We start from the raw sequence: 15,906 nt of genomic DNA, 5'->3' as shown, positions 1-15,906 counted from the left end.
ACAAAAAACTTGAATGTCTAATTACTCTGCATTTGAGGAAGCAAAATAAAGTAACAACAAAAGCAGAGACATTTAAGGAAATGAAATAAGGAATCAAAACATAAGAGTCAGCAATGGAGATGGCTTGTCATAGTGCACAAACCATAGTGAATACTTAAAGATACATTTTACTGTGTTTCTCAGCCTCCCTGAGATTCATTCAACAGTTTGGAGTCTTCATCAAGTTAAACAATAAACAAAGCAACAACAAAAAAACCTTTCAGAAAAATACTTAAAGTCAACCAAATTACCTACTGAACTTTGCCCTAAAATTTGCACTAGACACTATGATTTTATCACTTTTTAAAGGGATACAACAAAGTTTTTTAAAAGAATTTCCAGAGGGCATAAAGTATTTCCAAAAGTGAGGAAAAGAAGTCTATAATCATGTAAGCATTACTTATTTAGCCATTGCAAATTAAGATGATCAGATATCTCCATAAAATGGGAATTATTAATTTAAAGTTTTATACTAACATGCCTACACATTTTCCCATCCTCCCTCCCTCCTTTTCTCCTTCCCTCTCTTTCTCTCTCTTTTCTAAAATCTGGGGCTACAGAGGAGTGAGTTAGTTTGTTTGCTTGTTTGTTTTGAGACACAGTCTTGCTCTGTCTCCCAGGCTGGAGTGCAGTGGCGCAATCTCAGCTCACTGCAACCTCCGCCTCCTGGGTTCAAGCGATTCTCCTGCCTCAGCCTCCCGAGTAGCTGGGACTACAGGGGCATGCACAGAGATTTTTCATCTTCCTTTAAATTCTGGTGCCAAAGTAACCAAACCAACGTGGAGCAAGATTAGCTGGGAACATGTAAACCCTCTGCAGAATTTTATTTATGACAATTTCTACAGGGAGTGGCATGAAAAAAATTAAGAATCCACAGTGGAGATGTTCAAGGCATCTTCACGTGTAATAGCAATATTCATCAATAAAAAGATTCATCAACAGGGAAGGATATGTTGTGGTACATTCATGCCATGGAATACTACAAAACAAAATAACAAATTACTGACACATGAAAGTACATAGTTTATGGTTCCATTCACATGAAGGTAATAGCAGAGTTTACCAGGGAGGAGTTATTGGTTGGGAAAGGGCCCCAGGAGCCTTCTGTGGGCTAAAAATGTGCTAGGTCTTGAGTTGAGTGAAGTATACAGGTATATCAATGCGTAAACATTCATTGAGGTATAATATGATTTGCACACTTTCCTGTATCTAGGTTGTTCCACAATTTAAAATTTCAATAATGAAATTAAAGGAAAATTCACAATAGAGGGAAAAAAGTCCAAGTTAGAAAGCAACCACCAAAATGCCAACAGGTTCAACAAAGTGGAATTCTCAAGAAAGAGAATTCCCACTTTAAAAAGTACAGAGAAATAACCCCCTTCCCCAGGGGTTGAAAGAATGAGCAACTTGTTTTTCTTTTAAAGTTCCTTCTCTCATTAGGCATAGGAGGGAAACTAAAGAATGGTAAAACACCCCCAAAACTAGGAGGTTTGGGAAACACTTAGGAATTGTTTGGTGTCTCCTCAGAAGCTGTAGGGGGTACTCCGATTTTCTTTTGAGGGAGATGGCTGCCGAGTGACCGAGAGGACAAAGAGGAAATCAATCATCTGGGTTTCAAGTAGAGAATTAAAGTTTGGCCTCAAGCTTACTTTCTATATTGCTCAACAAGAGGGAAGACTGTGGGCAGAAGTACCATCCAGGTATGAATGATGTACATTTGGTTGGACTTTCCTTTGTGTTCTTTCTGGGAAAAACCAACAGCTTGATCTGGTAGATCAGGAGTAGAAGGATGAGAAGCCCTAGTGTTTATTTCTAGTGAAACTCTTTTGATATCATTTATGTGCTCTTCTTTTTTAAAAAGCTATTGCAAAACAAATCCCTGCCTTCGTAGCCACTTTTCTTTTTTCCAGGTTTTTAGGCACACGATGAAGGCTTTTCTCCTATTCTCCCTCTGGGCACTCCCCAGCCGTGGGAGGTTATTTCAGACAGTAGAGGCTGTGGCTGGTGATGAATGTTTAGAAGGCTTCAGCTTGGGCCTTGAGCTTCATGATCTGGCATTCCTACCTCCCGTCTGAAATTTTAACACTAGCTCACTGTCTCATTCACCACTCAAAAGTGCTGCCAATTATAGCCTGGCTGCATTTATGAAATTGATTTAGAAATCCTAGACCAAAATGAATAGAGACAATAATGGACAATGCTAAACCTGAACATTTCATTTAAATAATATGTATGAGGGAAGAGAATTAAAAACTTAGGGCCTATGTATTAGGTGTTTTGTATACATTACTGCACTTAGCCCTCATGACACCTCTATAAGCTAAAAGTTAGTATCTTCATTTTATAAGTTGAAATCTCAGATTTCAGAGAACAAAAGCTGGCCACATATGTATGATGGCTCACGCCTGTAAGCCCAGAACTTTGGGAGGCTGAGGTGAATGGATCACTTGAGCCCAAGAATTCTAGACTAGCCTGCAACATGGCAAAAAACACATCTCTACAAAAACCACAAAAACTTAGCCAGATGTGGTGGCACACACCTGTAATGACAGCCACTGGAGAGGCTGAGGTGAGAGGACCACTTGAGCGCAGGAGATTGGGGCTGCAGTGAGCCAAGATCACACCACTGCACTCCAGCCTGGGTGACAGTGTGAGATCCTATCTTGAAAAATAAAATAAAAAATAAAGGAACAAAGGTACTAAGTGTGCACAGCTAGGTTTCAAGCTCAGATTCACCTAACTCCAAAACCATTTTATCTTACTGTTGCTCAGACAAAATTCTTACTCAACACACACAAAGCTAAATTGTTCTTTTATCCTATGACAGAACATACATGATATATTAAATCAGCTAAAATAGATAGTAACCTCCTTGAGGGCAAAGGTTGATTACTCTTCTTTTAGCATAGCATAGAGTGTGCCTCAATGTATTAGATGCATACTTCCAAATAGGTGCACATGGGATAGATGTTGATTTTTAAAATAAATTACAAACATACACACAATACATAAATTTTCTCAAAGCATGTATAAGCATCTACATCATTGTCCTTATGGATTCAAACATGCAAAAAAATAAAATTTACACATTTAAGACGATGCAGTAAAAAGTGAAGTCAGTGCAAAGGATGGTTAGAACGCCAAATGATAACATAACCAAAAGAATTTTTAAAGCTGGGTACTGAATTGCATTTGCTTGTCTTTAGCCTAAAAGCAAATTGGTTAATGTTTGTTATTCCACAATTAACAAGAAAGGAAGAATAAAGCCTTTCATGGCATAACTGATCCTAAATACAAAATCACTTCAAAAAACAAAAACAAAAACAAAAACGAAAACATGCAAATACAAGATGTTCTGCTTACACAAGATGAAACCTAAATGAGCAGACTAAAATCCAACTGTTAGTAAATTTATACCCTCATAACCAGTTCTTTACACCAAAAAATCCAAAAGCTGACTGAAAACTTTATTTACTGGGCTTCTCCCCCGTTTTATTTTCTTTGTGTGAAATAAAAGTTCTGAAAAAGATTTAAATTCTTAATGCCTTATTTTTTCATGAAAATTATAGTCTGAACTAGCTTATTTACTTTTAAATTCAATCATAATTTCTCACTCAGAGAACTGTACCTAGGCCTTTCGTTTCTGTATTGTCAATGATTCTTTGTAGTTAAAGACACGCAGATTTCCAAGGTGGTGTGCTTTGTTATTTTCTTCTTACTATTAAAATTCTGAGTTTGCCTGAAGGTAAGCAACTCAGAATTTTAAATTATTTCATAGAATAAAAAATGGCTTCTTTCAATAATGAAGGCTTATTTGGCTTTCTGGTAGAATTATCCAGGTTTTCAAGTTTGTGGTGGTTGTATTCGTGCTTCAGAATTATCTAAGGATGAGTTTGGTTGTGATTCTAGTCTACTCATAAGTAGTTAATCTCCATCCCAATATATTTGGTTAAGTCCAGTTTTGAGATGATAAGAAAAAGAAAAACAACACCCAGTGTTTCTTTCTTTCAAGACCTTGTCTTCATTACTTTGTTCATGATATGTTATTGCAGTAAACAGACATTCCTGAAATGTTAATAATGTGTACCTATGCACTGTAATTTTTTTCCTCCATTATTCAAAAATATTTCCTCTTATTGTTTACTTTTGTGATTCTCCTTTCAACATTTTTTAGAGTGGTCATTTTCTATCAAAAGGAATGTCTTATGTTGGCTAAATTTGGGGAGGGGGCATCTCTTTTCAATCATTTTGAGTTACTTTTGCATACAGCCTTTGGTCCACATTATACTTCTTAAACCAATCTGTTTGGGCACATAAATTTCCTTCTTGTTCCTGCTTCTCCATCTTTAATGCTTGTCATTGTCTCAGCATTCTCTCAGTTTTAAGTCACATTTTTTTTTCTATTCCTTTGTATGAATCTACATATTTCTTCCTTTTAATTGGTAGCCACTTCATTCTGTTTTAAGGTCTTTAAAATTTACTTTTGGTCCCCATTGAGTCCCCTGTTGATGTCCATTTAGTAACACACCAAAGATTTACTGAATGGCACACTCCCTAAATATGACACTTCTGGTGTGTGGATGGAGGGCATGTCTGTCACTCTCAGAATGACTCCAGGATGACTGAAGACATTGTTACCCAAAAATCAACTACTAAAAGAAATGTCCAACTGTTTAACCAATAGTATATACTATACCATTTAACAAATGGTTAAAAAAAAAAAGAAAGAAACTTACCCTTTAAAGATTTCAGTAGATGATATAGGATCTTTACTTCTTTATTTCAATTCAATCCAACTCAGGTAACAATTATTGAAGCCTCTCGGGTCCAGGGGCTGTGGAGACCACAAATAGAAGGATAAGGCAAGTCCCTCCTCTTAAATTTGCATTCATTTAGATCAGCTAAGGCTTTCAAACACCAAACTTTATATAAAGTGTTTTCCTGGAAGGGTGTGTAGTAACTGTTTTCTCCAGCCAGTGAGGATCTTAGATTCCCCTACTTTTAAAGCTTCAGGTTGTTCTTCAGCTATTCCTTTTATGTTGAATATCCTCAGGGGATTATGCCCACTTTTATATTTAATGTATTTTAATTCAGCCTGGTAATGATCTATATATATGTATTCATGAGCTCATCTTTCCCTTAGGACTTACACAGGTAGCAGAAATTACATTGGCATTCTTTACTACTTCCTGGCAATTGTAAGTCTGACTTCATAAATACTTCTATTTCTGTGCTTGCATCTAAAAGTTTCAGAGACACTGTGATTACTTGATTACATAAATAAAACAAGGTCTTTTGGACTGATTTCTTTTACAACACCATGACTATAGCAAACTGGCAACACACACAATACAGAGTCTGGCTTTTCCTCTTCTTTAAATCATATCCCCACCCAACCAACCTCAACTTTTTTCTTTTTCTCCCTGTGAAAGATCCCTTTGAAATCTTGCAGGGTTTGTATCCTTTCTCATAGCATGCATTAATGCTCCTACCCTGAGTATAATATTTCATGCTCACTTTGTAGACCTTATTGGCCCTAGGACAAAAAATACATTTTGCATTTGAAGACAAAGAAAAGTATTTTTCTTCCCATTTCTTTCTTCTTTGGGCAAGGAAAGTGGGATGAGAGGGTGGGTGGGAGAGAAGTAATGCCCAAAAGAGAAACCAGTGAATCCTGATACAACCATATGCGACATCTTCAAGGAAGGTATGGTCTGGAGGGATTCTTAATTGAAATGATATCAAATACCACCTCCTAACTCAAACAACTCAATAGCAAGAAAACAATGAACCCAATCAAAAAACCGGCAAAAGGACCTAAATACATTTCTCAAAAGAAAACAAGCAGATGGCCAACAGATACATAAAAAAATACTCAGCATCATTAATCCTCAGGGAAATGCAAATTAAAACCACAATAATATATCATCTCACACCTTTTAGAATTGCTATTATCAAAAAGATGAAAGGTAATAACTGTTGGCAAGGGTGTGGTGAAAAAGGAACCCTAGTGTGCTGATAGTGGAAATGTAAATGAATACAGCCACGATGGAAAACAGTATAGAGGTTCCTCTACACTGAAACTAGAATTACCATATGATTCAGCAATCCCACTACTGGGTGCATATTCAAAGAAAATGAAATCAGTATGTAAAAGAAGTATCTGCATTCCCATGTTCATTGCAGGATATATATATATATGTATAATATATAAATATACGTGTGTGTGTGTATATATATATATTGCATATATATTTTGAGACAGGGTCTCACTCTGTGACTCAGGGTAGAGTGCAGTAGCACAATCATGGTTGACTGCAGCCTTAACCTCCCCAGGCTCAGGCGATCCTCCTACCTCAGACTCCCCAGTAGCTGGGACTACAGGTGCCACCACACTCAGCTAATTTTTATATTTTTTGTAGAGACAGGGTTTGGTCATGTTGCCCAGGCTGGTCTAGAACTCCTGACCTCAAGCAATCCACCCGTCTCAGCCTCTCAAAGTGCTGGAATTACAGGTGTTAGCCACCACACCTGGCCAGTTAAATTCTAAGGTGAAAAAAAAAAAGAGAGAAACTTCTCAACTTGGAAGACTAAGCATTGTTCCCTGTTGAACTATATAACCAGACCCCCTGTGCCTTGCTTAGGGTAAGAAACAGCCTACATCTGTCTGGGGGCTGTAGTCACTATGCAGTGGCTCTTTGCCTGAAATATGGGGAGCGAGCACCAATGAAGAGAGCAAAATAAGGAAATGAATATGGAGGCCAAGATTTACTAGATTAGGTCACAGTCCAGAAAGACCAAATGTAGATGGGCCGTTAGACGCCGGGTAAACAAGTTGGTCATAGGCATTTGCATTATGAATCTCTTGCCTCATATCACTTTGTTCAAAGTGAAGGCAATATAATGTTTAAGAATGCATTAATTCAGGGTCTGAAACCAAAGCACATATTTTACAAAGTAAACAAGACCTGAAGCGATAAAAGAGTGCATAATTTGGGGTCAGATAGATCTGGGTTTGAGTCTTGGCATTGACATTTATTGTGTTAGTTACATAACCACACACACAAACACCTCCCCTCCCATACCCTCCAAGACTGTTTCTTTATTTGTAAAATAGGATAATAATTAAACATATTTCATTGAGTACTTGTTGTGCAGGTTGGATGACTTAATGTATGTAAATGAAGTCCTTAGCACAGTGCCTGACATTCTCAGTGGATGGTAGCTAAAAACAAGCAATGAAACGTCAATTGCTCAGCAACTCCTATCTGGAAAAAGGTGACAGGATTGAAGAAAGCCTGTGGCACGGGAAATCAAATAGACTCTATCCCTCTGAACAAGGGCTGTCACACGTCCTCTGTCCTCTTGTTATTTTAGATTCCCTTCATACTCCCCTGCCTTGCCATGGCCAGACGCTGCTAAAGACATTTCTTCATTTGACAAATGTCTAATAAGTGCCAACTCTGTGTCAAGTAGTCAGCTATGGGTTAGGGATATATTGGCGAACACCTCACAGAAATATTTGAAAAGATAGTTAATAAATAAGATAACCACACAAATACAAATAAGTGTCACTTGTAAGAAGAAAAAAAACCAGCTGGGCGCGGTGGCTCACGCCTGTAATCCCAGCACTTTGGGAGTCCAAGGCGGGCGGATCACGAGGTCAGGAGATCGAGACCATCCTGGCTAACACGGTGAAACCCCGTCTCTACTAAAAATACAAAAAATTAGCCGGGCATGGTGGCGGGCACCTGTAGTCCCAGCTACTCGGGAGGCTGAGGCAGGAGAATGGCATGAACCCAGGAGGCGGAGCTGGCAGTGAGCCGAGATAGCGCCACTGCACTCCGGCCTAGGCGAAAGAGATACCGTCTCAAAAAACAAACAAACAAACAAACAAAAAAAACCAGGATTCCTCTCTAGGTGGGTTGACAAAACAAGATCTCTGTGAGGAAGGGAAATTTAAGCTGAGACACACCAAAGATAAGAGTGGCCGTGGTTTTTCTCCACACGTTATGGCCTTTCTCTGAAGAGCTTGTGATAATCACCAGCCTTATCTGCCCTGTAACTTCCTTGTACTCCCTGGCTATCATTCTCTGGAATTAATGTCAAGAGGCATCAAGGACAAACTATTTACTAAACTAGAGTGACCCTGCGACCACACTCACAGATATAGCCACCAGGCAGCCACATGCATATTTGCACTGGCTATTACTACGTAAGCACGCCAGACAAGCCAAGTACCCTGGCATGAGTCTGTATTCTCCTGCCTATGGGGAAGGGTGGCTTTTTCTACTTCACACAGGTAGAGCTGGCTAGTGGCCCTGGACATCCTCAAAATAAAAGCACACTCAGAAACCAGTGACAGGTTTTAATTTTTTTTAAGAGATGAGGTTTCACTATGTTGCTTAGGCTGGTCTTGAACTCCTGGGCTCAAGTGATACTCCCGCCTCAGCCTCCCAAAGTGCTTGAGCACAGGGATTACAGGTATGAACCACAATGCCTGGCTGAGTTAAAGGTTTTCAAAAGAAGGCTGGCAGGTCAGGCGCAGTGGCTCACACCTGTAATCCCGATACTTTGGGAGGCTGAGGCAGGCGGATCACTCGAGGTCAGGGGTTCAAGACCAGCCTGGCCAACATGGTGAAACCTGGTTTCTACCCAAAATACAAAAATTACCCGGGTGTGGTGGGTAATCCCAGCTACTCGGGAGGCTGAGACAGGAGAATCACTTGAACCCGGGAGGTGGATGTTGCAGTGAGCCGAGATCACGCCATTGCACTCCAGCCTGGGAGACAGAGCGAGACTCCGTCTCAAAAAAAAAAAAAAAAAAAAAAAAAGAGGCTGGCACTGAAGTGTCCTCCCAGGACAACCCAACATAATACCTAAGTATAAGAGTTATAGAGAACCCATAGTACTATAGCCATAGTACTATAGACTCGCACCATGATTTATAACCCCGTGTTTTTTTTTGTTTTGTTTTGTTTTTGTTTTTTGAGATGGAGTCTCGCTCTTGTTGCCCAGGCTGGAGTGCAATGGCACGATCTCGGCTCACTGCAACCTCCGCCTCCCAGGCTCAAGTGATTCTCCTGCCTTAGCCTCCCAAGTAGGCTGGGATTACAGGCTCCCACCGCACACTCAGCTAATTTTTGTATTTTTAGTAGAGACAAGGTTTTACCATGTTGGCCAGGCTGGTCTCAAATTCCTGACCTCAGGTGATCTGCCTGCCTCGGCCTCCCAGAGTGCTGGGATTACAGGCGTGAGCTACTGCACCCAGCCTATAACCCCTTTTTTTTTTTGCTTCAGGAAAAGTGTGTGTTTCCTCCTCTTGGCATCTTAAGGAAGACAGAGAGTCTGTGCTGGCTTTCTAGCTCAGTGGCACGGTGCGGGCACATCTGGCCAAGGGAGGGGCAGCCTGGGTGCCCCCTTGCCTGAGTCCTCACACAAGCCCTCACTTCTTCCAGCAAGGGCTCCTACAAGAGGTCTCTGTCTGGCACTGATGGTCCTCAAAACTATGACTAATGGTCTCCTTCTCAGGTTCTCAAAACTGAACGGTTCTTGTTAGATTTGGAATGATTCTCCTTCATACCAGAGCAGAATCATTCTTCCTGATTACATAAAACAAGGCACAAAGAAGCTCTTTGGGGTTGTAGTAAGTGGTGGGAGTAACAGGAGAAGAAATAGGAGAGAAATGTAGGTAACTATGAGCTAAAAACAACAGAATGTCAAGTGATTGTTGGCATACTCAGAGCAGTATCTAATTAAAATATTTCAGGAGGTAGAGGAAAGATTTTTATAGAGAATCAAGTTAAGTTAGTTTCAATAGGTTTAACAACAACAACAACAATCCACATATAATATTCTCTTGGCTAGCTGTCTTATATATTAAAATCTAGAATTATGCAGATACATTCTCAGGCTAAGACATGTTTTGGCCTAATTAAAAACATCTCAGACTAGCACACACACAGGACTCTATGATTTTAAAGATAGCACTTATACTTAAGGCAAGAACTAGTAAAACTGGCCAGACTTGATTTCTAGCAAGGTTTTCTTGGAGGAAGTTAAGAAAGATAAAGAAGAAAAAGGTCTCTTAGAGAATTGAAATGACAGCAGAGCTGGACATCAATAGTGTGCAAACTTGACATGGATTAATTTGGATGCACCAATTAAGAAAAATATAACCCTGGCCAGGTGCAGTGGCTCACACCTGTAATCCCAGCACTTTGGGAGGCCGAGGTGGGTGGATCATCTGAGGTCAGGAATTTGAGACCAGTCCGACCAACAAGGTGAAATCCCGTCTCTGCCCAAAATACAAAAATTAGCCAGGCGTGGTGGCACGTGACTGTAATCCCAGCTATTCGGGAGGTTGAGGCAGGAGAATCGCTTGAACCTGGGAGGTGGAGGTTGCAGTGAGCTGAGATCGCGCCACTGCACTCCAGCCTGGGCAATAAGAATGAGCGAGATTCCGTCTCAAAAAAAAAAAAGAAAAAAGAAAAAAGAAAAAAGAAAAATGTAACCCTCCTGCCACATTTGAAGACTGCACAAATTATAACTCTAGTTAATACGTTTTAAAATTCTAAATTAGTCACAATCCCAATCCAGAGATCCTGGTTTCTCTACCAAGCTAATATATTTATAGTAATTTCAAGGGTATTGTAAAAATCTCAGAATAAAATTAATATTGATTTGCCTGAATTTTAAAAAGAAATAAACATGAAATATAAGTTTGTGGGGGGATGGTGAGGTTACTCTAAAAAGACTGATAATCTCTATTGCAAGAACTACCATTTTTATTCCTGGGCCACAAACATGGCTGACAGCTCTTTTGCAGAGTTATGCAAAGAAACAAAAGCTTTGTAAAGAAAGAGTGCAATAAGAAATTTGCAATCATTCAAGAATGTACTTATGATATAAAAATTTCAGGGCCATGCAACCATAAAAAAGAATGAGATCCTGTCCTTTGCAGGGACATGGATGAAGCTGGAAACCATCATTCTCAGCAAACTAACACAGGAACAGAAAACCAAACACCGCATGTTCTCACTTATAAGTGGGAGTTGAACAATGACAACACATGGACACAGGGAGAAGAACATTACACAACAGGGCCTGTCAGTGGGTGGAGGGCAAAGGGAGGGATAGCATTAGGACAAATACCTAATGCATGCAGGGCTTAAAACCTAGATGACGGGTTGATAGGTGCAGCAAACCACCATGGCACGTGTATACCTATGTAACAAACTTGCACGTTCTGCACATGTATCCCGAAACTTAAAGTAAAAAAAAAAAAAAAAAAAAAAAAAAAAAAAAATCAGTGCCATCTCTCTTTTTTTTTTTTTTTTCTGGTCTCAGTCCCTACCCATCCTCAGCTGTTTACCATGAAAACAAATTTGTACTGACTTGCCATATACAGATTTGAGGGCTTTTTCTCTGGTATGTTTTCTTTTGGAACAGTATTGAAAGGCAGCTATCTCTTGACGTTTAAGTAATCAGAAATACAGTAAACGCTGCAGTGATAGACCTAGAAATGCAAACTACATGGCCTTTCAGCTTAATACTCATATGCAATTGCTTGGGAGCTAGTGTAGATACACTAGTTACCTTCGAATTATTCTTCAGCCAGCCTAATCTTTAGAATTCTGGGTGAGGGTGAAAATGAAAATCGTCACCATAATATAGATCATTCATTCACACAACAAATATTTGCAAAGAACCTACAGTTCTAGGTGCTTGGGATACAGCAGTGAACAAACTGTGTCAATACTATCAAACAACTTGAACTAAATGACATATATAGAACACTCCATGCAAAAAATAACAATTCGCATTTTTTAAAACATAAATGGAACATTCAAGAAGTTACATCAAATTTTGGACTTAAACATATATCAATAAATTTGTAGGAATTTAAATTTTAAAAAAGATGTTCCTGGCCATAACGGAAGGAAATTATGGGGTTCAAGACATGTTAGCCCAAAATATGGTACCTCGACATTTGAGAAAACAGCAGAAGCAGGAAGCCTTCTCTTCCCATCACTCTTCTCCTCTGAGGCAGGTCATAAGACTCTCATTACAAGGGCCCTCTCTTGCTAAGTTCTCCCAGTTTATTAACATTAGTTCATACTCCTTTTGTCCTCCAATCATATTTTCCCAAAACTGTTCACTTTTCATCAAACCTAAGCATGAATATATACAGGTTTCCCTGTTTCCTTGTTTCCGTAATGAATGTACTCATGTCTCACAACATTTATATTGAATAAATGTGTATGCTTTTCTCGTTAATGTCTTTTATTTTATTTTATTTTTTGGAGATGGAGGTCTCCCTCTGTCACCCAGGCTGGACCGCAGTGGCACAATCATGGCTCATTGCAGCCTTGACCTCTTGGGCTCAAGCAATCCTCCCACCTCAGCCTCCTGAGTAGCTGGGACTATAGACATGCACCACCATGCATGGCTAATTTTTTTATTTTTTGTAGAGACAGGTTCTCACTATATAGCCCAGGCTGGATTCAAACTTCTGGGCTCAAGGGATCCTCTGCCTTGCCAACACACCTGGCTCTTAATGTCTTCTGTTATAGGGGTCTCAGCTATGAACCTAGCAGTGGATAAGAAATCTTTCCTTCTCCACAGAAACAAGGTATCAATAATTTTCAAGATACATGGAAAATCCTCAAATATTTGAATTAAGCAACGTACTTCTAAATAGCACATGGTAATAAGAAGAAAATACACTTATGTGAATACAAATTTAAAATACAACATATTGGGCCTGGTGTGGTCACTTACACCTGTAATCCCAGCACTTTTGGAGGCCGAGGTGGGTGGATCACTTGAGCCCAGGAGTTCGAGACAAGCCTGGGCAACATAGTGAAACTCCGCGTGGTGGCGGAAGCCTGTTGTCCCAGCTACTTGGGAGATGGAGGTAGGAGGATCAGTTACACCTGGGAAATCATGGCTGCAGTGAGCCGTGATCGCACCACTGCACTCCAGCGTAGGTGATAGAGCAAGTCCGTATCTCAAAAAAAAAAAAAAAAAAAAAAAGTTACGTTATGCTGCCAAAACAGTGTTTGGTGAGAAATTTATAACATTAAATGCTTATGTTAGAAGAGAAGAAAGGTTTAAAATGAATGCACTAAGCTTTCACATTAAGCAACTGGAACAAATTAAACTTAAGGTAAACAGAAGGATGAAAAAGGATAAAGAGTAGGAATTAATGAATCAGAAAATGGATCATAATAATAGAAGCTGAAAACAAATTAGAAGCTATATACGTGACCAAAAACTTCAGTCTAATCAAGGGTAAAATTTGTTTGCAACATATTGCTAAATTGATTTCTCACTTGCTAAGAAAATCTATAAAATCCTATCATTTCTTTCAAAAGAGGATGTTTGAAAGCAGCAGCATATTCATATTTAAAATTGAAGTAACATAGTTACAAAAAAAATAAAATGGAAGAAGCAAACAGAAAAAAAGGAACAAATTTAAACACTTTATTAATTGGTAAAAACACTTAAGAGAATAAGAAAAATAAACCAAGAGAAATGATATTGTTCAAAAGTCAAAAAGAAAGACATATATAAATCAAGAGGAAAATAGCTTTAATCTCCTAATTAGGAGGCAGAAATAGAGAAAAAAATCCAACCAGATGGGCAGGGCTTTGAGGGCAGCCTTATTATTGGATTTGTGGCTGCCAAATAGTGTAGGCCATTTCCAGAAATTGGGTTCTATATTGTAAGAATTTAGTATCTAGAGATGTGACATTAATTAAATCTCAGTTTTTGCAACAAGCCCTATATTCAGAAGAGACTCCCTAGCTTCTGCAGAACACACTGCCAGCCAACATATTAATAGTTGAGGGGTATTTCTTCCATTTCAAGATGACAGCTGCATTCCTTTCTTTGGCAATTAGACTTTCAACTCTCTGGGGAATGAAGATTCTTTGCAGATTTGCAACAATTATCCTAACTTGCCTTGTACTACTTTACTGTTGCTTTGCACTGCCCCCGCTGATCTGCTGGTCAGTTCTGCTACTCATGCCTGATGAAGCTATTGTAAAAGATAGAAGAAACTGAGAAGCCCAGTGTGTTGACTTAGGACATTTCATTTTCTCTTTAAAAGCAGACATCCTTGTAATCTACGCCCTCGTACCATAACTTTCCCTTCTATTTCTGTAACTTGTTAAACGAAGGCACCATGTATTGAATGATTTTTCATACCAAATGATCTTGATAGATGCTCATTCCTGAAGCACCTGCTGTCTTAAATATTTAAGGGCAAAAGATTCTGAGAAGGTACGACCTTGGTAGAACGTCGTTCAAGCCTAATGAAAATGAGCACATTCTTGAAAATGCTACAGAGCATACACAGAAGTAAATAATTCCAATGCAATGAAATATTTCCCTCAGCAGTTTGTGAGGCAAGTGAGATTTCTGAAAAGCATTGCCAGCTTGTGGGGAATGGCACAGAGATGAAGATTGATCCTTTACCTGTATCTGCATCCAGTGGGACTGAACAGCCCACAGCACTTGTGGGCAACGGGTTTCAAAAGGGCTATGGGTGCAAGAGGTGGAGCCAAATGCAGGACTTTAAGAGACTGTTAAACTCACTTCCAGGAGCCTCATCTCACAGAACGACTGTGACGCTGATGCTGAAGCCATCAACTAACTCCACCATTACCAAAGTTGTTGCCCAAAGAATGCTTCAAAGGGGCTAAAGAACCAAGCCATCCAATATTTTGGCTAGGCTATATTGCTCAACTTAAATGTGTTCTAAGGTCATCGTTTGCATTCAGCTGAGTTGTCGTGACTAGTTTGTGTGAAGTTATAGCACATTCTTATAATTTCGTGTTGCCTCGACACCCATTTTGAGTATAAGTTGGGCTTTCTCATACCAGAAGCAAGACTTCCTCATCCTTGACAGTTTTCCGTTCTCTGTCTCTTCCCAGTTCCTCAGTGTGCTTGATCCAGATATCTTATCGGCCTCTTGCTGTCCACCTCCCTATGGTAGAGCTAAATACAATCTGCTTGACTCACCCCACTGACCCCACACCCTGCATGGACTTCACAGATATGCCTCAATGACCATCTTAGTCCACAAGTGCCTCCGTGGAAATTGTGCCTGCTTGCTCTAGACTCACTGATTAGAACGCCGCACTGGAAACCTGCTCAGGTAACACCCTGGACCCCAAGAAAGGCTTTAGCCCTCTTGTCTTTTCTCTCCTTCTCTCTCGCTCCCCATCAAGCATGTGTGTCCTGGATGGGCCCCTACTTTGCATTTCCCCTTCCAGGCATGCAGCCCTCTTCTTTTCGGACCTGTAAGTAATAAACTGCTTCTGTTAGTTCATGTGTTTTGTTGAGTGGTCTCCTCTGTGTCTTACCTGGCTGACACAGCTGAACCTAACTTCTTTCCTGATCAGAGCTCTCCTAGAGATTGGCTTTCTTGCAAGATTAAACAGGACACAGGTCAGATGAGGGCCACAAATTTCTCTGCCAATATAAACAAGTTTCCTGTGAGAGGGACACCTGATCAGAGGTTGGACAATTAGACATTAGGCTGTCCACTATCATAAAGAAGTATCCTGTGAAAAGCACCCTGTAAACATCCACAACCACCTTCCCTGAAGCCCCATCAGCGCAGGGCTAGAATTTATAGTCATTCTCCAGAGAGACACCTCAAGACCAAATTTGAAGAAAATACGAGATATGTCAATTAATTTGTTGTTCACAAGTTGTAAAATTGGCATAAATGTTTGAAGTTTACTTAATACATACACAAGGGTGGATTCATAGCTTTCCTTATATTCATTTGCATTCTACAACTCTGACTGTGAAATGAGGGATTTCAATACAGCTAGGAATTCCTGGAATTGT

At 39.7% G+C, this 15,906-nt stretch overlaps 1 protein-coding gene across 1 annotated transcript in view; it reads right to left on the bottom strand.

Annotated features, from left to right (window-relative positions):
• The window catches only part of SLC39A10 (solute carrier family 39 member 10), a 161,359-nt gene that overhangs the window by 126,291 nt on the left and 19,162 nt on the right, over positions 1 to 15,906 (bottom strand). The window contains exons 2-3 of the mRNA XM_063791423.1: positions 15,414 to 15,522; positions 4,776 to 4,873 (exon numbers count right to left, since the gene is read on the bottom strand). The gene's annotated coding sequence lies outside the window, so the exon portion shown is untranslated. The remainder of the gene's footprint in view (positions 1 to 4,775; positions 4,874 to 15,413; positions 15,523 to 15,906) is intronic.

Source organism: Pan troglodytes, chromosome 13, assembly GCF_028858775.2.
Source record: "Pan troglodytes isolate AG18354 chromosome 13, NHGRI_mPanTro3-v2.0_pri, whole genome shotgun sequence".
Classification (NCBI taxonomy): domain Eukaryota; kingdom Metazoa; phylum Chordata; class Mammalia; order Primates; family Hominidae; genus Pan; species Pan troglodytes.
The sequence above is the reverse complement of the archived record's forward strand: the minus strand, read 5'-3'. Positions and strand labels throughout refer to the sequence as shown.